This window comes from Pseudorasbora parva, chromosome 14 (assembly GCF_024679245.1).
Source record: "Pseudorasbora parva isolate DD20220531a chromosome 14, ASM2467924v1, whole genome shotgun sequence".
NCBI lineage: Eukaryota > Metazoa > Chordata > Actinopteri > Cypriniformes > Gobionidae > Pseudorasbora > Pseudorasbora parva.
This window is the reverse complement of record NC_090185.1, coordinates 35,213,446-35,238,986: the sequence shown is the minus strand read 5'-3', so window position 1 is coordinate 35,238,986 and position 25,541 is coordinate 35,213,446.

Here is a 25,541-nt window from a genome sequence, read left to right as displayed (position 1 = left end):
CTCTAAAACTATATAGTAAAATGACTTGTAAATAAATACAGTAATATTCAGGGTCACTCTGAACAAATTTCAAATGACAGAATGAGAAAACCTATGAAGTAAAATTGTTTATGAATTTTGGAAAAAATGGGACAGTGTAAGTATTTGAATGCACGTTGATATTTGGGGCATATTCGACTGTACTTTTCTCCAAAACTATACAGTAAAATTACTTGTAAATAAATACAGAAATAGTCAGGGTCACTCTGAACAAATATCAAATGACAGAATGAGCAAAACTATAAAGAAAATATTTTTATGGATTGTTGAAAATTGGAGAGTGCACTTGCTTGAATTACTTTTGGGGCAAATTTGACTGTACTTTTCTCTAAAACTATACAATAAAATGACTTGCAAATAAATACAGTAATAGTCAGGGTCACTTTGAACAAATATCAAATGACAGAATGAGCAAACCTATAAAGGAAAGATTTTTATGAATTTTTGAAAATTGGACAGTGTAAGTGCTTGAATTAATTTTGGGAATAATTTGACTGTACTTTTCTCCAAAACTATACAGTAAAATGACTTGCAAATAAATACAGTAATAGTCCGGGTCACTCTAAACAAATATCAAATGAAAGAATGAGCAAACCTATAAAGGAAAGAGTTTTATGAATTGTTGAAAATTGGACAGTGCAAGTGCTTGAATGAATTTTGGGGATAATGTGACTGTACTTTTCTCCAAAACTATACAGTAAAATGACTTGTAAATAAATACAGTAATAGTCAGGGTCACTCTGAAAAAAAATCAAATGACAGAATGAGCAAACCTATAAAGGAAAGATTTTTATGAATTTTTGAAAAAATGGGACAGTGTAAGTAATTGAATGCACGTTGATATTTGGGGCATATTCGACTGTACTTTTCTCCAAAACTATACAGTAAAATTACTTGTAAATAAATACATAAATAGTCAGGGTCACTCTGAACAAATATCAAATGACAGGATGAGCAAAACTATAAAGAAAATATTTTTATGGATTGTTGAAAATTGGAGAGTGCACTTGCTTGAATTATTTTTGGGGCAAATTTGACTGTACTTTTCTCTAAAACTATACAGTAAAATGACTTGTACATAAATACAGTAATAGTCAGGGTAACTCTAAACAAATATCAAATGACAGAATGAGCAAACCTATAAAGGTAAGAGTTTTATGAATTATTGAAAATTGGACAGTGCAAGTGCTTGAATGAATTTTGGGGATAATGTGACTGTACTTTTCTCCAAAACTATACAGTAAAATGACTTGTAAATAAATACAGTAATAGTCAGGGTCAATCTGAACCAATTTCAAATGACAAAATGAGCAAACCTATAAAGGAAAGAGTTTTATGGATTGTTGAAAATTGGAGAGTGCAAGTGCTTGAATTAATTTTTGGGCAAATTTGACTGTACTTTTCTCCAAAACTATACAGTAAAATGACTTGTAAACAAATACAGTAATAGTTAGGGTCACTCTGAACAAAAATCAAATGACAGAATGAACAAACCTATAAAGGATAGATTTTTATGAATTTTTGAATATTGGACAGTGTAAGTGCTTGAATTAATTTTGGGGAGAATTTGACTGTACTTTTCTCCAAAACTATACAGTAAGATGACTTGTAAATAAATACAGTGATAGTCAGGGTCCCCTTGAACAAATATCAAATGGCAGAATGGGCTAACCTATAAAGGAACGATTTTTATGATTTTTTGCAAATTGGACAGTGTAAGTGCTTGAATGAATTTTGGGGAGAATTTGACTGTACCTTTCTCCAAAACTATACAGTAAAATGACTTGTTACTGCATACAGTAATAGTCAGGGTCACTCTAAACAAATATCAAATGGCAGAATGAGAAAACCTATAAAGGAAAGATTTTTATGATATTTTTGAAAATTGGACTGAAAGTGTTTGAATGAATTTTGGGGAGAGTTTGACTGCCCTTTTCTCCAAAACTATACAGTAAAATGACATGTAAATAAATACAGTAATAGTCAGTGTCACTCTGAACAAATATCAAATGACAGAATGAGCAAACATATAAATGAAAGATTTTTATGAATTTTTTGGAAATTGGACAGTGTAAATGCTTGAATGAATTTTGGGGCGAATTTGACTGTACTTTTCTCTAAAATTATACAGTAAAATGACTTGTAAATAAATACAGTAATAGTCAGTGTCACTCTAAACAAATGCAAAAGACAGAATGAGCAAACCTATAAAGGAAAGAGTTTTATGAATTGTTGAAAATTGGACAGTGCAAGTGCTTGAATGAATTTTGGGGCAAATTGGACTGTACATTTCTCTAAAACTATACAGTAAAAGGACTTGTACATAAATACAGTAATAGTCGGGGTCACTCTGAACAAATATCAAAGGACAGAATGAGCAAACCTATAAAGAAAATATATTTATGTTGGTTTTTTTTAGAAATTGGACAGTGTTTGAATTCAATCTGATTTTTGGGCAAGTTTGACTGTACTTTTCTCTAAAACTATACAGTAAAATGACTTGTACATAAGTACAGTAATAGTCAGGGTCACTCTGAACAAATATCAAAGGACAGAATGAGCAAACCTATAAAAAAAATATTGTTATGTTTTTTGTTGTTGAAAATTGTACAGTGTTTGAATTCAATTTGATTTTTGGGCATGTTTGACTGTATTTTTCTCTAAAACTATATAGTAAAATGACTTGTAAATAAATACAGTAATATTCAGGGTCACTCTGAACAAATTTCAAATGACAGAATGAGAAAACCTATGAAGTAAAATTGTTTATGAATTTTGGAAAAAATGGGACAGTGTAAGTATTTGAATGCACATTGATATTTGGGGCATATTCGACTGTACTTTTCTCCAACACTATACAGTAAAATTACTTATAAATAAATACAGTAATAGTCAGGGTCACTCTGAACAAATATCAAATGACAGAATGAGCAAAACTATAAAGAAAATATTTTTATGGATTGTTGAAAATTGGAGAGTGCACTTGCTTGAATTACTTTTGGGGCAAATTTGACTGTACTTTTCTCTAAAACTATACAGTCAAATGACTTGTACATAAATACAGTAATAGTCAGGGTCACTCTGAATAAAATTCAAATGACAGAATGAGCAAACCTATAAAGGAAAGAGTTTTATGGATAGTTGAAAATTGGAGAGTGCAAGTGCTTGAATTAATTTTGAGGAAAATTTGACTGTACTTTTTTCCAAAACTATATAGTAAAATTACTTGTGAATAAATACAGTAATAGTCGGGGTCACTCTGAACAAATATCAAATGACAGAATGAACAAACCTATAAAGGAAAGAGTTTTATGGATTGTTTAAAATTGGAGAGTGCAAGTGCTTGAATGAATTTTGGGGAGAGTTTGACTGCACTTTTCTCCAAAACTATACAGTAAAATTACTTGTAAATAAATACAGTAATAGTCAGTGTAACTCTGGACAAATATCAAATGACAGAATGAGCAAACCTATAAAGGAAATTAAGGAAAGGAATTTTTTTTAATTGATTAAATTAAGGAATTTTTGAAAATTGCACAGTGTATGTGCTTGAATGAATTTTGGGAAGAATTTGACTGTACTTTTCTCCAAAACTATACAGTAAAATGACTTGCAAATAAATACAGTAATACTCCGGGTCACTCTAAACGAATATCAAATGAAAGAATGAGCAAACCTATAAAGGAAAGAGTTTTATGAATTGTTGAAAATTGGACAGTGCAAGTGCTTGAATGAATTTTGGGGATATTGTGACTGTACATTTCTCCAAAACTATACTGTAAAATTACTTGTAAATAAATACAGTAATAGTCGGGGTCACTCTGAACAAATATCAAATGATTTTAATGATTTTTTGTAAAATGGACTGTAAGTGCTTGAATGAATTTTGGGGAGAATTTGACTGAACTTTTCTCCAAAACTATACAGTAAAATGACTTGTAAATAAATACAGTAATAGTCAGGGTCACTCTGAACAAATTTCAAATGACAGAATGAGCAAACCTATAAAGGAAAGAGTTTTATGGATTGTTATTTTTGAAAACTGGACACTGTTTGAATTCAATTTGAGTTTTGGGCAAGTTTGACTGTACTTTTCTCCACAACTATACTGTAAAATGACTTGTAAATAAATACAGTAATAGTCAGTGTCACTCTGAACAAATATCAAATGACAGAATGAGCAAACCTATAAAGGAAAGATTTTTATGAATTGTTGAAAATTGGACAGTGCAAGTGCTTGAATCAAATTTGGGGAGAGTTTGACTGTACTTTTCTCCAAAACTATACAGTAAAATGACTTGTAAATAAATACAGTAATAGTCAGGGCCACTCTGAACAAATTTCAAATGACAGAATGAGCAAACCTATAAAGGAAAGAGTTTTATGGATTGTTGAAAATTGGAGAGTGCTAGTGCTTGAATTAATTTTGGGGCAAATTTGACTGTACTTTTCTCCAAAATTATACAGTAAAATTACTTGTAAATAAATACAGTAATAGTCAGTGTCACTCTGAACAAATATCAAATGAAAGAATGAGCAAAGCTATAAAGGAAAGATTCTTATGAATTTTTGAATATTGGACAGTGTAAGTGCTTGAATAAATTTTGGGGAGAATTTGACTGTACTTTTCTCCAAAACTATACAGTAAGATGACTTGTAAATAAATACAGTGATATTCAGCGTCCCCTTGAACAAATATCAAATGGCAGAATGGGCACACCTATAAAGGAACGATTTTTATGAATTTTTTCAAATTGGACAGTGTAAGTGCTTGAATGAATTTTGGGGCGAATTTGACTGTACCTTTCTCCAAAAATATACAGTAAAATGACTTGTTACTACATACAGTAATAGTCAGGGTCACTCTAAACAAATATCAAATGAGAGAATGAGAAAACCTATAAAGGAAAGATTTTTATGATATTTTTTAAAATTGGACAGTGTAAATGCTTGAATGAATTTTGGGGCGAATTTGACTGTACTTTTCTCTAAAATTATGCAGTAAAATGACTTGTAAATAAATACAGTAATAGTCAGTGTCACTCTAAACAAATGTCAAAAGACAGAATGAGCAAACCTATAAAGGAAAGAGTTTTATGAATTGTTGAAAATTGGACAGTGCAAGTGCTTGAATGAATTTTGGGGCAAATTGGACTGTACTTTTCTCTAAAACTATACAGTAAAAGGATTTGTACATAAATACAGTAATAGTCGGGGTCACTCTGAACAAATATCAAAGGACAGAATGAGCAAACCTATAAAGAAAATATATTTATGTTGGTTTTTTTTAGAAATTGGACAGTGTTTGAATTCAATCTGATTTTTGGGCAAGTTTGACTGTACTTTTCTCTAAAACTATACAGTAAAATGACTTGTACATAAGTACAGTAATAGTCAGGGTCACTCTGAACAAATATCAAAGGACAGAATGAGCAAACCTATAAAAAAATATTGTTATGTTTTTTGTTGTTGAAAATTGTACAGTGTTTGAATTCAATTAGATTTTTGGGCATGTTTGACTGTATTTTTCTCTAAAACTATACAGTAAAATTACTTGTAAATAAATACAGTAATAGTCAGGGTCACTCTGAACAAATATCAAATGACAGAATGAGCAAAACTATAACAAAAATATTTTTATGGATTGTTGAAAATTGGAGAGTGCACTTGCTTGAATTAATTTTGGGGCAAATTTGACTGTACTTTTCTATAAAACTATACAGTAAAATGACTTGTACATAAATACAGAAATAGTCAGGGTCACTCTGAATAAAATTCAAATGACAGAATGAGCAAACCTATAAAGGAAAGAGTTTTATGGATTGTTGAAAATTGGAGAGTGCAAGTGCTTGAATTAATTTTGAGGAAAATTTGACTGTACTTTTTTCCAAAACTATATAGTAAAATTACTTGTAAATAAATACAGTAATAGTCGGGGTCACTCTGAACAAATATCAAATGACAGAATGAACAAACCTATAAAGGAAAGAGTTTTATGGATTGTTTAAAATTGGAGAGTGCAAGTGCTTGAATGAATTTTGGGGAGAGTTTGACTGCACTTTTCTCCAAAACTATACAGTAAAATTACTTGTAAATAAATACAGTAATAGTCAGTTTAACTCTGGATGAATATCAAATGACAGAATGAGCAGACCTATAAAGGAAATTAAGGAAAGGAATTTTTTTAAATTGATTAAATTAAGGAATTTTTGAAAATTGCACAGTGTAAGTGCTTGAATGGATTTTGGGAAGAATTTGACTGTACTTTTCTCCAAAACTATACAGTAAAATGACTTGCAAATAAATACAGTAATACTCCGGGTCACTCTAAACGAATATCAAATGAAAGAATGAGCAAACCTATAAAGGAAAAAGTTTTATGAATTGTTGAAAATTGGACAGTAAAAGTGCTTGAATGAATTTTGGGGATAATGTGACTGTACTTTTCTCCAAAACTATACTGTAAAATTACTTGTAAATAAATACAGTAATAGTCGGGGTCACTCTGAACAAATATCAAATGATTTTAATGATTTTTTGTAAATTGGACTGTAAGTGCTTGAATGAATTTTGGGGAGAGTTTGACTGAACTTTTTTCCAAAACTATACAGTAAGATTACTTGTAAATAAATACAGTGATAGTCAGGGTCCCCTTGAACAAATATCAAATGGCAGAATGGGCAAACCTATAAAGGAACGATTTTTATAAATTTTTGCAAATTGGACAGTGTAAGTGCTTGAATGAATTTTGGGGCGAATTTGACTGTACCTTTCTCCAAAACTATACAGTAAAATGACTTGTTACTACATACAGTAATAGTCAGGGTCACTCTGAACAAATATCAAATGACAGAATGAGCAAAACTATAAAGGAAAGATTTTTATGAATTTTTGAAAAAATGGGACAGTGTAAGTAATTGAATGCATGTTGATATTTGGGGCATATTCGACTGTACTTTTCTCCAAAACTATACAGTAAAATTACTTGTAAATAAATACAGTAATAGTCAGGGTCACTCTGAACAAATATCAAATGACAGGATGAGCAAAACTATAAAGAAAATATTTTATGGATTGTTGAAAATTGGAGAGTGCACTTGCTTGAATTATTTTTGGGGCAAATTTGACTGTACTTTTCTCTAAAACTATACAGTAAAATGACTTGTACATAAATACAGTAATAGTCAGGGTCACTCTAAACAAATATCAAATGACAGAATGAGCAAACCTATAAAGGAAAGAGTTTTATGGATTGTTGAAAATTGGAGAGTGCAAGTGCTTGAATTAATTTTGGGGAGAGTTTGACTGCACTTTTCTCCAAAAAACTATACAGTAAAATGACTTGTAAATAAATACAGTAATAGTTAGTGTCACTCTGGACAAATATCAAATGACAGAATGAGCAAACCTATAAAGGAAATAAAGGAAAGATTTTTATGAATTTTTGGAATTTGGACATTGTAAGTGTTTGAATTAATTTTGGAAATAATTTGACTGTACTTTTCTCCAAAACTATACAGTAAAATGACTTGCAAATAAATACAGTAATAGTCAGGGTCACTCTAAACCAATATCAAATGACAGAATGAGCAAACCTATAAAGGAAAGATTTTTATGAATTTTTGAAAATTGGACAGTGTAAGTGCTTGAATGAATTTTGGGAAGAGTTTGACTGCCCTTTTCTCCAAAACTATACAGTAAAATGACTTGTTAATAATTAATACAGTAATAGTCAGGGTCACTCTAAACAAATATCAAATGACAGAATGAGCAAAACTATAAAGAAAATATTTTTATGGATTGTTGAAAATTGGAGAGTGCACTTGCTTGAATTACTTTTGGGGCAAATTTGACTGTACTTTTCTCTAAACCTATACTGTAAAATGACTTGTACATAAATACAGTAAGAGTCGAAGTCACTCTGAACAAATATCAAATGACAGAATGAGAAAACCTATAAAGGAAAGATTTTTATGAATTTTTGAAAATTGGACTGTAAGTGCTTGAATGAATTTTGGGGAGAGTTTGACTGCACTTTTCTCTAGAACTATACAGTAAAATGACTTGTAAATAAATACAGTAATAGTCAGGGTCACTTTAAACAAATATCAAATGACAGAATGAGCAAACCTATAAAGGAAAGATTTTTATGAATTTTTGAAAATTGGACACAGTGTGAGTGTTTGAATGGACCGATTTGCAGTTTGACTGCACTTTTCTCCCAATATATACAGTAAAACGACTTGTAAATAAATACAGTAATAGTTAGGGTCACTCTGAACAAAAATCAAATGACAGAATGAGCAAACCTATAAAGGAAAGATTTTTATGAATTTTAGAAAATTGGACAGTGTAATTGCTTGAATTAATTTTGGGGCGAATTTGACTGTACTTTTCTCCAAAACTATATAGTAAGATGACTTGTAAATAAATACAGTAATAGTCAGGGTCACTCTAAATCAATATCAAATGACAGAATGAGCAAACCTATAAAGGAAAGAGTTTTATGAACTGTTGAAAATTGGACAGTGCACGTGCTTGAATTAATTTTGGGGCAAATTGGACTGTACTTTTCTCTAAAACTATACAGTAAAATGACTTGTACATAAATACAGTAAAAGTCAGGGTCACTCTGAACAAATGTCAAATGACAGAATGAGCAAACCTATAAAGGAAAGATTTTTATGAATTTTTGAAAATTGGACTGTAAGTGCTTGAATGAATTTTGGGGAGAGTTTGTCTGCACTTTTCTCCAAAACTATACAGTAAAATTACTTGTAAATAAATACAGTAATATTCAGGGTCACTCTGAACAAATTTCAAATGACAGAATGAGAAAACCTATGAAGTAAAATTGTTTATGAATTTTTGAAAAAATGGGACAGTTTAAGTATTTGAATGCACGTTGATACTTGGGGCATATTCGACTCTACTTTTCTCTAAAACTATACAGTAAAATGATTTGTAAATAAATACAGTAATATTCAGGGTCACTCTGAACAAATTTCAAATGACAGAATGAGAAAACCTATGAAGTAAAATTGTTTATGAATTTTTGAAAAAATGGGACAGTGTAAGTTTTTGAATGCATGTTGATATTTTTTTTAGCAAGTTTGATTGTACTTTTCTCTAAAACTATACAGTAAAATGACTTGTTGTACAGTACACAGTAAAATGACTTGCTTGAATGAATATTGGGGAGAGTTTGACTGCACCTTTCTCCAAAACTATATAGTAAAATTACTTGTAAGTAAATACAGTAATTGTCGGGGTAACTCTGAACAAATATCAAATGACTGAATGAGCAAACCTATAAAGGAAATGTTTTTATGAATTTTTGAAAATTGGACACAGTGTAAGTGTTTGAATAGACTTGGCCAAACATGTATTCAAAATTTCACACTTGTAACTAATGATGAATCTATTACCATATATACAAAGTTCAAGTTCATAGGATCCAGGGTCAGAAGTTTTATTTTTTCATAAAAAGTCATTTTTTCTTTGAAAAGTCAATTTTAAGTAAATATTTCATTATTAGTCTATTTGTTTGCATAGAAAGCTCAAGTTCATAGACTGTTTGGAAAAAATAAGTTCAAAGCTCATCCTTGAACTACTGTTAACATATAAGGAGTCTATTGTTTATGTATAGAAAGTTCAAATTCATAGGATCCAGGGTCAGATTTTTTTTTTTCAAAAAGTCATGTTTGAACTTCTGAAGAAACACCATAAAGCCATAAGTGAGTTTATACATGTAAAGTTCAAACACTCTTTGGCTAAAACATTTATTCAACAATTCACACTTGAACTACTGATGAATCTATTACTATGTATAGAAAGTTCAATTTCATAGTGTCCAGGGTCAGAATTTTTATTTTTCAAAAAAAAGTAATCCTTCAACTACTAATAGTAAGTAAGTAATCATTCAACTACAGAAGGATTCTATTCGTATATAGAAAGTTCAAGTTCAAATACTCTTTTGCAAAAATAAGTTTAAAAGTTCATCCTTGAACAATGGAATCTATTAGTATATATAGAAAGTTCAAGTTCAAAGACTCTGGTAAAAAAATAAGTTCAAAATTTCACCCTTGAAATACTGATGACGTTACTATGTATAGAAAGTTCAAGTTCATAGGATCCAGGGTCAGAATGTTTTTTTTTTTTTAAACTCATCCTTTAACTGCTGAGGAAACTACAGAAGGATTCTATTTATATATAGAAAGTTCAAATTCAAATACTCTTAGCAAAAATAAGTTCAACTGTTCATCCTTGAACTACTTATGAAACAACAGAAGGAATCTATTCGTATGAATAGAAAGTTCAAGTTTTTAGAATCAAGGGTCAGAATATTTTTTCAATATAATCCTTAATCATATTACGAGTCTATTGTTATGCATAGAAAGCTCAAGTTCAAAGACTCTGGTAAAAAAATAACTTCAAAATTTCACCCTTGAAATACTGATGACTGTTACTATGTATAGAAAGTTTAAGATCATAGAATCTAGGGTGATTTTTTTTATTTTTCACAAAAAGTCATGCTTGAACTACTGATGAAACATTTGGTGTCTATTGGTATGCATAGAAAGTGCACGTTCATATATTCCAGTGTCAGAAAAAAATAGTTCAAAAAGTCATGTTTAAACTTCTGAAGAATCACCATGAAGTCATATGTATAGAAAGTTGAATCTATGTACAGAAAGTTACAGTTCATAGACCCTTTGGCAAAAAATAAGTTCAAAAGTTCATCCTTGAACTACTGATGAAACATTAGGAGTCTATTGGTATGCATAGAAAGTTCAAGTTCATAGATTCTAGGGTCAGAATAAATAGTTCAAAAAGTCATGTTTGAACTTCTGAAGAAACACTATAAGTAAGTTTGCACATTTTAAGTTGACAGACTGCTTGGCCAAAAATGTATTCAAAAAAATTCACACTTGAACTACTGATAAATCTATTACTATGTATAGAAAGTTCAAGTTCATAGACTCTTGGCAATAAATAAGTTCAAAAGATCATCCTTGGACTACAGAATGATTAGAAAGTTCTAAAGTTCAAGTTCAAAGACTTATCCTTGATACACTTATGAAACAATAAGAAGGAATCTATTAGTATGAAGAGAAAGTTCAAGTTCATAGAATCCAGGGTTAGAATTTTTCTTCAAAAAGTCACATTTGGACTTTTGATAAAACATCAGAAAGTCATGTTACTGATGAAACATCCAAATACAAGTATATACATGTATATAAATTCAAAAATGTAAAGAGTCTTTGGCCAGTAATGTTCAAAATTTCATTCTTGAACTGCGATGAAACATTGAAGTCTGTGAGTCTGAGCTTTAACATTCTAAACATTCATACATATTCGGCCACAAAAAGGTTCAATATTTAACTACTGAACATATTTCTGGCCATTTAATATCAGATGGTTTCTAGACAATATATTGTAAAAACAAACAAAAAAACCTTCTGTGGATTCGTATTTGGTCAGAAACATATCCTCTAGGGCAAATATGTATTTCTTTCGAAGGGGAAATGCTTATAAGAACTCGTTGTAGATTGAACAGCGCTTTTGCACTGCATTGCATATAAAAACTCGCGGTGCATTGCATAGAAAGCATTGTGGATTTAAGAACTATAAAATATAAAAAATATAAATATATTATTATATAAATTATATAAATATATAAATATAAAAACTCGCGGTGCATAGCATAGAAAGCATTGTGGATTTAAGAATTAGCGCTTTGCCATTGCGTATAATATTTCGCTGTGCAATTGCATACGAAAAAACGTGCATAGGAGACTTTTGCATGCATTGCATACAAAAACCTTTTGTGCATTCAAGAAATTAGTGGTTTCAAATTAATTGCATTTAAGTCGCTGTGCACTCCGAGTAAGTGTTTGTGCATTGCATTAAATACGGAAAACGTGTGCAATAAGATTAGTTTATTCTGCATTGCATTGCATGCAAAAAAAACTTGTGCAATGAGGAGATTATTGCTTTTGCATTGCATTGCATAAAAAACTCACATTGCAGCAAAGAGTCAGTGTCTTTGCATTTCATAGATCTCGTGCAATGAAGTTAATAGCGCTTTTGTGTTCCATATAAGAATTCGAAGTGCAATAAAAAGAAGAGTGCTTTTGCATTGCATTGCATTGCATACGAAAAAACTCGTGCATAGAAGACTTTTGCATGCATTGCATACAAAAACATTTTGTTCATTCAAGAAATTAGTGGTTTCTAATGCATTGCATTTAAGTCGCTGTGAACTGAGAGTAGGTATTTTTGCAATGCATTGAATAGGAAAAATCTTGTGCAATAAGATTAGGTATTCTGCATTGCATTGCATGCAAAAAAACTTGTGAAATGAGGAGATTATTGCTTTTGCATTGCATTGCATAAAAAACTCGCATTGCACCGCAGAGCCAGTGTCTTTGCATTGCATAGATCTCGGGCAATGAAGTTAATAGCGGTTTTGTGTTCCATATTAGAATTCGCGGTGCAATAAAGAGAAGAGTGCTTTTGCATTGCATTGCATTGCATACGAAAAAACTCGTGCATAGAAGACTTTTGCATTCATTGCATACAAAAACATTTTGTTCATTCAAGAAATTAGTGGTTTCTAATGCATTGCATTTAAGTCGCTGTGCACTGAGAGTAGGTGTTTTTGCAATGCATTGAATACGAAAAACCTTGTGCAATAAGATTAGTTATTCTGCATTGCATTGCATGCAAAAAAAACTTGTGCAATGAGTAGATTATGTTTGTGCATTGCATTGCATAAAAAACTCGCATTGCACCGAAGAGCCAGTGTCTTTGTATTGCATAGATCTCGTGCAATGAAGTAAATAGCGGTTTTGTGTTCCATATTAGAATTCGCGGTGCAATAAAAAGAAGAGTGCTTTTGCATTGCATTGCATTGCATACTAAAAAACTCGTGCATAGAAGACTTTTGCATTCATTGCATACAAAAACATTTTGTTCATTCAAGAAATTCGCATTGCACCGAAGAGCCAGTGTCTTTGTATCGCATAGATCTCGTGCAATGAAGTTAATAGCGGTTTTGTGTGGCATGTTAGAAATCGCAGTGCAATAAAAAGAAGAGTGCTTTTGCATTGCATTGCATTGCATACGAAAAACTCGTGCATAGAAGACTTTTGCATTCATTGCATACAAAAACATTTTGTTCATTCAAGAAATTAGTGGTTTCTAATGCATTGCATTTAAGTCGCTGTGCACTGAGAGTAGGTGTTTTTGCAATGCATTGAATACGAAAAACCTTGTGCAATAAGGTTAGTTATTCTGCATTGCATTGCATGCAAAAAAACTTGTGCAATGAGGAGATTATGTTTGTGCATTGCATTGCATAAAAAACTCGCATTGCACCGAAGAGCCAGTGTCTTTGTATTGCATAGATCTCGTGCAATGAAGTAAATAGCGGTTTTGTGTTCCATATTAGAATTCGCGGTGCAATAAAAAGAAGAGTGCTTTTGCATTGCATTGCATTGCATACTAAAAAACTCGTGCATAGAAGACTTTTGCATTCATTGCATACAAAAACATTTTGTTCATTCAAGAAATTAGTGGTTTCTAATGCATTGCATTTAAGTCGCTGTGCACTGAGAGTAGGTGTTTTTGCAATGCATTGAATACGAAAAACCTTGTGCAATAAGATTAGTTATTCTGCATTGCATTGCATGCAAAAAAAACTTGTGCAATGAGGAGATTATTGCTTTTGCATTGCATTGCATAAAAAACTCGCATTGCACCGAAGAGCCAGTGTCTTTGCATTGCATAAATCTCGTGCAATGAAGTTAATAGCGGTTTTGTGTTCCATATTAGAATTCGCGGTGCAATAAAGAGAAGAGTGCTTTTGCATTGCATTGCATTGCATACGAAAAAACTCGTGCATAGAAGACTTTTGCATTCATTGCATACAAAAATATTTTGTTCATTCAAGAAATTAGTGGTTTCTAATGCATTGCATTTAAGTCGCTGTGCACTGAGAGTAGGTGTTTTTGCGAAGCATTGAATACGAAAAACCTTGTGCAATAAGATTAGTTATTCTGCATTGCATGCAAAAAAACTTGTGCAATGAGGAGATTATTGCTTTTGCATTGCATTGCATAAAAAACTCGCATTGCACCGAAGAGCCAGTGTCTTTGCATTGCATAAATCTCGTGCAATGAAGTTAATAGCGGTTTTGTGTTCCATATTAGAATTCGCGGTGCAATAAAGAGAAGAGTGCTTTTGCATTGCATTGCATTGCATACGAAAAACTCGTGCATAGAAGACTTTTGCATTCATTGCATACAAAAATATTTTGTTCATTCAAGAAATTAGTGGTTTCTAATGCATTGCATTTAAGTCGCTGTGCACTGAGAGTAGGTGTTTTTGCGAATGCATTGAATACGAAAAACCTTGTGCAATAAGATTAGTTATTCTGCATTGCATGCAAAAAAACTTGTGCAATGAGATTATTGCTTTTGCATTGCATTGCATAAAAAACTCGCATTGCACCGAAGAGCCAGTGTCTTTGTATCGCATAGATCTCGTGCAATGAAGTTAATAGCGATTTTGTGTGGCATGTTAGAAATCGCAGTGCAATAAAAAGAAGAGTGCTTTTGCATTGCATTGCATTGCATACGAAAAACTCGTGCATAGAAGACTTTTGCATGCATTGCATACAAAAACATTTTGTTCATTCAAGAAATTAGTGGTTTCTAATGCATTGCATTTAAGTCGCTGTGCACTGAGAGTAGGTGTTTTTGCAGATGCATTAATACGGAAAAACCTTGTGCAATAAGATTAGTTATTCTGCATTGCATTGCATGCAAAAAAAAAAAACTTGTGCAATGAGGAGATTATTGCTTGTGCATTGCATTGCATAAAAAACTCGCATTGCACCGAAGAGCCAGTGTCTTTGTATTGCATAGATCTCGTGCAATGAAGTTAATAGCGGTTTTTGTGTGGCATGTTAGAATTCGCAGTGCAATAAAAAGAAGAGTGCTTTTGCATTGCATTGCATTGCATACGAAAAAACTCGTGCATAGAAGACTTTTGCATGCATTGCATTCAAAAAAACTTGTGCAATGAGGAGATTATTGCTTTTGCATCGCATTGCACCGAAGAGCCAGTGTCTTTGTATTGCATAGATCTCGTGCAATGAAGTTAATAGCGGTTTTGTGTGGCATGTTAGAATTCAGGATGGAATAAAAAGAAGAGTGCTTTTGCATTGCATTGCATACGAAAAAACTTGTGCAATGAGGAGATTATTGCTTTTGCCATTGCATTGCATAAACAACTCATATTGCAGCAAAGAGTCAGTGTCTTTGCATTTCATAGATCTCGTGCAATGAAGTTAATAGCGCCTTTGTGTTCCATATAAGAATTCGAAGTGCAATAAAAAGAAGAGTGCTTTTGCATTGCATTGCATGCAAAAAACTTGTGCAATGAGGAGATTATTGCTTTTGCATTGCATTGCATAAAAAACTCACATTGCACCGCAGATCCAGTGTCTTTGCATTGCATAGAGCTCGTGCAATGAAGTTAATAGCGCTTTTGTGTTCCATATAAGAATTCGCAGTGCAATAAAAAGAAGAGTGCTTTTGCATTGCAATGCATTGCATACGAAAAACTCGTGCATAGAAGACTTTTGCATGCATTGCATACAAAAACATTTTGTTCATTCAAGAAATTAGTGATTTCTAATGCATTGCATTTAAGTCGCTGTGCACTGAGAGTAGGTGTTTTTGCAATGCATTGAATACGAAAAACCTTGTGCAATAAGATTAGGTATTCTGCATTGCATTGCATGCAAAAAAACTTGTGCAATGAGGAGATTATTGCTTTTGCATTGCATTGCATAAAAAAACTCGCATTGCACCGCAGAGCCAGTGTCTTTGCATTGCATAGATCTCGTGCAATGAAGTTAATAGCGGTTTTGTGTTCAATATTAGAATTCGCGGTGCAATAAAGAGGTGTTTTTGCAAATGCATTAAATACGGAAAAACAGGTGCAATAAGATTAGTTTATTCTGCATTGCATTGCATGCAAAAAACTTGTGCAATGAGGAGATTATTGCTTTTGCATTGCATTGCATAAAAAACTCGCTTTGCACCGCAGATCCAGTGTCTTTGCAATGCATAGAGCTCGTGCAATGAAGTTAATAGCGCTTTTGTGTTCCATATAAGAATTCGCAGTGCAATAAAAAGAAGAGTGCTTTTGCATTGCATTGCATTGCATACGAAAAAACTCGTGCATAGAAGACTTTTGCATGCATTGCATACAAAAACATTTTGTTCATTCAAGAAATTAGTGGTTTCTAATGCATTGCATTTAAGTCGCTGTGAACTGAGAGTAGGTATTTTTGCAATGCATTGAATAGGAAAAACCTTGTGCAATAAGATTAGGTATTCTGGATTGCATTGCATGCAAAAAAAAACTTGTGCAATGAGGAGATTATTGCTTGTGCATTGCATTGCATAAAAAACTCGCATTGCACCGAAGAGCCAGTGTCTTTGTATTGCATAGATCTCGTGCAAAGAAGTTAATAACGGTTTTTGTGTGGCATGTTAGAATTCGCGATGGAATAAAAAGAAGAGTGCTTTTGCATTGCATTGCATTCGAAAAAACTTGTGCAATGAGGAGATTATTGCTTTTGCATTGCATTGCATAAACAACTCATATTGCAGCAAAAAGTCAGTGTCTTTGCATTTCATAGATCTCGTGCAATGAAGTTAATAGCGCTTTTGTGTTCCATATAAGAAATCGAAGTGCAATAAAAAGAAGAGTGCTTTTGCATTGCATTGCATGCAAAAAACTTGTGCAATGAGGAGATTATTGCTTGTGCATTGCATTGCATAAAAAACTTGCATTGCACCGAAGAGCCAGTGTCTTTGTATCGCATAGATCTCGTGCAATGAAGCTAATAGCGGTTTTGTGTGGCATGTTAGAAATCGCAGTGCAATAAAAAGAAGAGTGCTTTTGCATTGCATTGCATTGCATACGAAACACTCGTGCATAGATGACTTTTGCATTCATTGCATACAAAAATATTTTGTTCATTCAAGAAATTAGTGGTTTCTAATGCATTGCATTTAAGTCGCTGTGCACTGAGAGTAGGTGTTTTTGCAAATGCATTAAATACGGAAAAACAGGTGCAATAAGATTAGTTTATTCTGCATTGCATTGCATGCAAAAAAACTTGTGCAATGAGGAGATTATTGCTTGTGCATTGCATTGCATAAAAAACTCGCATTAAACCGAAGAGCCAGTGTCTTTGCATTGCATAAATCTCGTGCAATGAAGTTAATAGCGGTTTTGTGTTCCATATTAGAATTCGCGGTGCAATAAAGAGAAGAGTGCTTTTGCATTGCATTGCATGCATGCATTTGTATGCATTGCATACAAAAAAACTCGTGCATAGAAGACTTTTGCATTCAATGCATACAAAAATATTTTGTTCATTCAAGAAATTAGTGGTTTTAATGCATTGCATTTAAGTCGCTGTGCACTGAGAGTAGGTGATTTTGCGATGCATTGAATACGAAAAACCTTGTGCAATAAGATTAGTTATTCTGCATTGCATTGCATGCAAAAAAACTTGTGCAATGAGGAGAATATTGCTTTTGCATTGCATTGCATAAAAAACTCGCATTGCACCGAAGAGCCAGTGTCTTTGTATCGCATAGATCTCGTGCAATGAAGTTAACAGCGGTTTTGTGTGGCATGTTAGAAATCGCAGTGCAATAAAAAGAAGAGTGCTTTTGCATTGCATTGCATTGCATACGAAAAACTCGTGCATAGAAGACTTATGCATTCATTGCATACAAAAACATTTTGTTCATTCAAGAAATTAGTGGTTTCTAATGCATTGCATTTAAGTCGCTGTGCACTGAGAGTAGGTGTTTTTGCAAATGCATTAAATACGGAAAAACATGTGCAATAAGATTAGTTTATTCTGCATTGCATGCAAAAAAACTTGTGCAATGAGGAGATTATTGCTTGTGCATTGCATTGCATAAAAAACTCGCATTGCACCGAAGAGCCAGTGTCTTTGCATTGCATAGATTTCGTGCAATGAAGATATAAGCGCTTATGCTTTCCATATTAGAATTCGCGGTGCAATAAAGAGATAAGTGCTTTTGTTTTGCATTGCATACGATAAAACTCGTGCATAGAAGACTTGCATGCATTGCATACAAAAACATTTTGTTCATTCAAGAAATTAGTGGTTTTTAATGCATTGCATTTAAGTCGCTGTGCACTGAGAGTAGGTGTTTTTGCAATGCATTGAATACGAAAAACCTTGTGCAATAAGATTAGTTATTCTGCATTGCATTGCATGCAAAAAAAACTTCTGCAATGAGGAGATTATTGCTTGTGCATTGCATTGCATAAAAAACTCGCATTGCACCGAAGAGCCAGTGTCTTTGTATTGCATAGATCTCGTGCAATGAAGTTAATAGCGGTTTTTGTGTGGCATGTTAGAATTCGCGATGGAATAAAAAGAAGAGTGCTTTTGCATTGCATTGCATTCGAAAAAACTTGTGCAATGAGGAGATTATTGTTTTTGCATTGAATTGCATAAAAAACTCGCATTGCACCGCAGAGCCAGTGTCTTTGCATTGCATAGATCTCGTGCAATAAAGTTAATAGCGGTTTTGTGTTCCATATTAGAATTCGCGGTGCAATAAAGAGGTGTTTTTGCAAATGCATTAAATACGGAAAAACAGGTGCAATAAGATTAGTTTATTCTGCATTGCATTGCATGCAAAAAACTTGTGCAATGAGGAGATTATTGCTTGTGCATTGCATTGCATAAAAAACTCGCTTTGCACCGCAGATCCAGTGTCTTTGCATTGCATAGAGCTCGTGCAAATGAAGTTAATAGCGCTTTTGTGTTCCATATAAGAATTCGCAGTGCAATAAAAAGAAGAGTGCTTTTGCATTGCATTGCATTGCATACGAAAAAACTCGTGCATAGAAGACTTTTGCATGCATTGCATACAAAAACATTTTGTTCATTCAAGAAATGAGTGGTTTCTAATGCATTGCATTTAAGTCGCTGTGCACTGACAGTAGGTGTTTTTGCAATGCATTGAATTCGAAAAACCTTGTGCAATAAGATTAGTTATTCTGCATTGCATTGCATGCAAAAAAACTTGTGCAATGAGGAGATTATTGCTTTTGCATTGCATTGCATAAAAAAGTTAATAGCGCTTTTGTGTTCTATATAAGAATTCGCAGTGCAATAAAAAGAAGAGTGCTTTTGTTTTGCATTGCATACGATAAAACTCGTAGTGGTTTTGTGTTCCATATTAGAATTGATTGCACCAGAGTGTTTGAACTTGAACTTTCTATAGAAACTAATGTTTATATAGAAAGTTCAAGTTCAATCACTCTGGTAAAAGTAAATTAAAAACTTCAATCTTGAACTACGTTTGAAACAACAGAAGGAGTCTATTGGTATACATAGAAAGTTCAAGTTCACAGAATCCAGGGTTAGATTGTTTTTTTGTTTTTGTTTTTTCAAAAAAAAAATGTATTCAAAATTTCACACTTGAACTACTGATGATTCTGTTATTACATAATATCAGTTGTTCAAGTGTGAAATTTTGTGTGAAAATAGAAAGTTCAAGTTTCTGACAGTAGTTCAAGTTCAAGATTCAGGGTCAGAATTTTTTTTCTCCAAAAAAGTCATCCCTGAACTACTGACAAAATATAAAGAGTCTATTATTATGCAAGGAAAATCAAGTTCATAGAATCTAGAGTCAGATTTTTTTTTTCAACAAGACATTTGACTTACTGATGAAACTTCAGAAAGTATTTAAGTCTATATATATAAATATTAAGTTCAAAGACTATTTGACCAAAAATTAGTTCAAAAGTTTATACTTGAACTACTGATGAAACATGAGGAGTCTATTGGTGACTCTGACTATTACTGTTTTTATTTACAAGTCATTTTACTGTATAGTTTTAGAGAAAAGTTCAATCAAACTCTCCCAAAATTCATTCAAGCACTTACAGTCCAATTTTCAAAAATTCATAAAAATCTTTCCTTTGATCAGAGTGACCCTGACTATTACTGTATTATGTTTTCAGTCATTTTATTGTATAGTTTTGGAGAAAAGTACAGTCAAACTCGCCCCAAAAAATCATTTTACACCGAATTTATGAAAATTGGACAGTGTTAGTGCTTGAATTAATATTGGGGCGATATTGACTGTACTTTTCTCCAAAACTATACAGTAAAATGACTTGTTAATAAATACAGTAATAGTCAGGGTCACTCTAAACAAATATCAAATGACAGAATGAGCAAACCTATAAAGGAAAGAGTTTTATGGATTGTTGAAAATTGGACAGTGCAAGTGCTTGAATGAATTTTGGGGCAAATTGGACTGTACTTTTCTCCAAAGCTATAAAGTAAAATGACTTGTAAATAAATACAGTAATAGTCAGTGTCACTCTAAACAAATGTAAAATGACAGAATGAGCAAACCTATAAAGGAAAGAGTTTTATGAATTGTTGAAAATTGGACAGTGCAAGTGCTTGAATGAATTTTGGGGCAAATTGGACTGTACTTTTCTCTAAAACTATACATTAAAATGACTTGTTCATAAATACAGTAATAGTCGGGGTCACTCCGAACAAATATCAAAGGACAGAATGAGCAAACCTATAAAAAAAATATTGTTATGTTTTTTGTTTGTTGTTGAAAATTGTAGTGTTTGAATTCAATTAGATTTTTGGGCAAGTTTGACTATACTTTTCTCTAAAACTATACAGTAAAATGACTTGTAAATAAATACAGTAATAGTCAGTATCACTCTCAACAAATTTCAAATGTCAGAATGAGAAAGCCTATGAAGTAAAATTGTTTATAAATTTTTTAAAAAATAGGACAGTGTAAGTTTTTGAATGCACGTTGATATTTGGGGCAAGCTTTTATTGTACTTTTCTCTAAAACTATACAGTAAAATGACTTGTAAATAAATACAGTAATAGTCAGGGTCACTCTGAACAAATGACAGAATGAGCAAACCTATAAAGGAAAGAGTTTTATGGATTGTTGAAAATTGGAGAGTGCAAGTGCTTGAATTAATTTTGAGGCAAATTTGACTGTACTTTTCTCCAAAATTATACAGTAAAATTACTTGTAAATAAATACAGTAATAGTCAGTGTCACTCTGAACATATATCAAAGGACAGAATGAGCAAATCTATTAAGGAAAGATTCTTATGATTTTTTGAAAATTGGACTGTAAGTTTTTGAAAGAATTTTGGGGATAATTTGACTGTACATTTCTCCAAAACTATACAGTAAAATGACTTGTAAATAAATACAGTAATAGTCAGGGTCACTCTGAACAAATTTCAAATAACAGAATGAGAAAACCTAGGAAGTAAAATTGTTTATGAATTTTTGAAAAAATTGGAGAGTGTAAGTATTTGAATGCACGTTGATATTTGCGGCATATTCGACTGTACTTTTCTCTAAAACTATACAGTAAAATGACTTGTACACAAATACAGTAATAGTCAGGGTCACTCTGAACATATATCAAAGGACAGAATGAGCAAATCTATTAAGGAAAGATTTTTATGAATTTTTGAAAATTGGAAACAATGTAAGTGTTTGAATAGACAGATTATTTGCAGTTTGAGTGCCCTTTTCTCCAAAAATATACAGTAGAATGACTTGTACATAAATACAATAATAGTCAGGGTCACTCTGAACAAATATCAAATGACAGAATGAGAAAACCTACAAAGGAAATATTTTTATGTTTTTTTTGAAAACTGGACACTGTTTGAATTCAATTTGAGTTTTGGGCAAGTTTGACTGTACTTTCCTCCACAACTATACAGTAAAATGACTTGTAAATAAATACAGTAATAGTCAGTGTCACTCTGAACAAATATCCAATGACAGAATGAGCAAACCTATAAAGGAAAGATTTTTATGAATTGTTGAAAATTGGACAGTGCAAGTGCTTGAATGAATTTTGGGGCAAATTGGACTGTACTTTTCTCCAAAGCTATAAAGTAAAATGACTTGTAAATAAATACAGTAATAGTCAGTGTCACTCTAAACAAATGTAAAATGACAGAATGAGCAAACCTATAAAGGAAAGAGTTTTATGAATTGTTGAAAATTGGACAGTGCAAGTGCTTGAATGAATTTTGGGGCAAATTGGACTGTACTTTTCTCTAAAACTATACAGTAAAATTACTTGTTCATAAATACAGTAATAGTCGGGGTCACTCCGAACAAATATCAAAGGACAGAATGAGCAAACCTATAAAAAAAATATTGTTATGTTTTTTGTTTGTTGTTGAAAATTGTAGTGTTTGAATTCAATTAGATTTTTGGGCAAGTTTGACTATACTTTTCTCTAAAACTATACAGTAAAATGACTTGTAAATAAATACAGTAATAGTCAGTATCACTCTCAACAAATTTCAAATGTCAGAATGAGAAAGCCTATGAAGTAAAATTGTTTATAAATTTTTGAAAAAATAGGACAGTGTAAGTTTTTGAATGCACGTTGATATTTGGGGCAAGCTTTTATTGTACTTTTCTCTAAAACTATACAGTAAAATGACTTGTAAATAAATACAGTAATAGTGACAGAATGACAGAATGACAGAATGAGCAAATGACAGAATGACAAATGACAGAATGAGCAAACCTATAAAGGAAAGAGTTTTATGGATTGTTGAAAATTGGAGAGTGCAAGTGCTTGAATTAATTTTGAGGCAAATTTGACTGTACTTTTCTCCAAAATTATACGGTAAAATTACTTGTAAATAAATACAGTAATAGTCAGTGTCACTCTGAACAAATATCAAATGACAGAATGAGCAAAGCTATAAAGGAAAGATTCTTATGATTTTTTGAAAATTGGACTGTAAGTTTTTGAAAGAATTTTGGGGATAATTTGACTGTACATTTCTCCAAAACTATACAGTAAAATGACTTGTAAATAAATACAGTAATAGTCAGGGTCACTCTGAACAAATTTCAAATAACAGAATGAGAAAACCTAGGAAGTAAAACTGTTTATGAATTTTTGAAAAAATGGGAGAGTGTAAGTATTTGAATGCACGTTGATATTTGCGGCATATTCGACTGTACTTTTTTCTAAAACTATACAGTAAAATGACCTATAAAGGAAAGATTTTTATGATTTTTTGAAAATTGGACAGTGTAAGTGCTTGAATGAATTTTGGGAAGAATTTGACTGTACTTTTCTCCAAAACTATACAGTAAAATTACTTGTAAATAAATACAGTAATAGCCCGGGTCAATCTAAACAAATATCAAATGAAAGAATGAGCAAACCTATAAAGGAAAGTGTTTTATGAATTGTTGAAAATTGGACAGTGCAAGTGCTTGAATTAATTTTGGGGATAATGTGACTGTACTTTTCTCCAAAACTATACAGTAAAATGACTTGTAAATAAATACAGTAATAGTCAGGGTCAATATCAACCATTTTCAAATGACAAAATGGGCAAACCTATAAAGGAAATATTTTTATGAATTTTTGAAAATTGGACACAGTGTAAGTGTTTGAATAGACCTATTTGCAGTTTGACTGCACTTTTCTCCCAAAATATACAGTAAAACGACTTGTAAATAAATACAATAATAGTTAGGGTCACTCTGAACAATGACAGAATGAACAAACCTATAAAGGAAAGATTTTTATGAATTTTTGAATATTGGACAGTGTAAGTGCTTGAATTAATTTTGGGGAGAATTTGACTGTACTTTTCTCCAAAACTATACAGTAAAATGACTTGTTACTACATACAGTAATAGTCAGGGTCACTCTAAACAAATATCAAATGACAGAATGAGAAAACCTATAAAGGAAAGATTTTTATAATATTTTTGAAAATTGGACTGTAAGTGCTTGAATGAATTTTGGGGAGAGTTTGACTGCACTTCTCTCCAAAACTATACAGTAAAATGACTTGTACATAAATACAGTAATAGTCAGGGTCACTCTAAACAAATATCAAATGAAAGAATGAGCAAACCTATAAAGGAAAGAGTTTTATGGATTGTTGAATATTGGAGAGTGCAAGTGCTTGAATGAATTTTAGGGCAAATTGGACTGTACTTTTCTCTAAAACTATACAGTAAAAGGACTTGTACATAAATTCAGTAATAGTCAGGGTCACTCTGAACAAATATCAAAGGACAGATTCGGCAAACCTATAAAACAAATATTGTTATGTTTTTTGTTGTTGAAAATTGTACAGTGTTTGAATTCAATTTGATTTTTGGGCATGTTTGACTGTATTTTTCTCTAAAACTATATAGTAAAATGACTTGTAAATAAATACAGTAATATTCAGGGTCACTCTGAACAAATTTCAAATGACAGAATGAGAAAACCTATGAAGTAAAATTGTTTATGAATTTTGGAAAAAATGGGACAGTGTAAGTATTTGAATGCACGTTGATATTTGGGGCATATTCGACTGTACTTTTCTCCAAAACTATACAGTAAAATTACTTGTAAATAAATACAGTAATAGTCAGGGTCACTCTGAACAAATATCAAATGACAGAATGAGCAAAACTATAAAGAAAATATTTTTATGGATTGTTGAAAATTGGAGAGTGCACTTGCTTGATTTACTTTTGGGGCAAATTTGACTGTACTTTTCTCTAAAACTATACAGTAAAATGACTTGTACATAAATACAGTAATAGTCAGGGTCACTCTGAACAAAATTCAAATGACAGAATGAGCAAACCTATAAAGGAAAGAGTTTTATGGATTGTTGAAAATTGGAGAGTGCAAGTGCTTGAATTAATTTTGAAGAGAATTTGACTGTATTTTTTCCAAAACTATACAGTAAAATTACTTGTAAATAAATACAGTAATCGTCGGGGTCACTCTGAACAAATATCAAATGACAGAATGAACAAACCTATAAAGGAAAGAGTTTTATGGATTGTTGAAAATTGGAGAGTGCAAGTGCTTGAATGAATTTTGGGGAGAGTTTGACTGCACTTTTCTCCAAAACTATACAGTAAAATTACTTGTAAATAAATACAGTAATAGTCAGTGTAACTCTGGACTAATATCAAATGACAGAATGAGCAAACCTATAAAGGAAATTAAGGAAAGGAATTTTTTAAAATTGATTAAATTAAGGAATTTTTGAAAATTGCACAGTGTAAGTGCTTGAATGAATTTTGGGAAGAATTTGACTGTACTTTTCTCCAAAACTATACAGTAAAATGACTTGCAAATAAATACAGTAATACTCCGGGTCACTCTAAACAAATTTCAAATGAAAGAAAGAGCAAACCTATAAAGGAAAGAGTTTTATGAATTGTTGAAAATTGGACAGTGCAAGTGCTTGAATGAATTTTGGGGATGTGACTGTACTTTTCTCCAAAACTATACTGTAAAATTACTTGCAAATAAATACAGTAATAGTCGGGGTCACTCTGAACAAATATCAA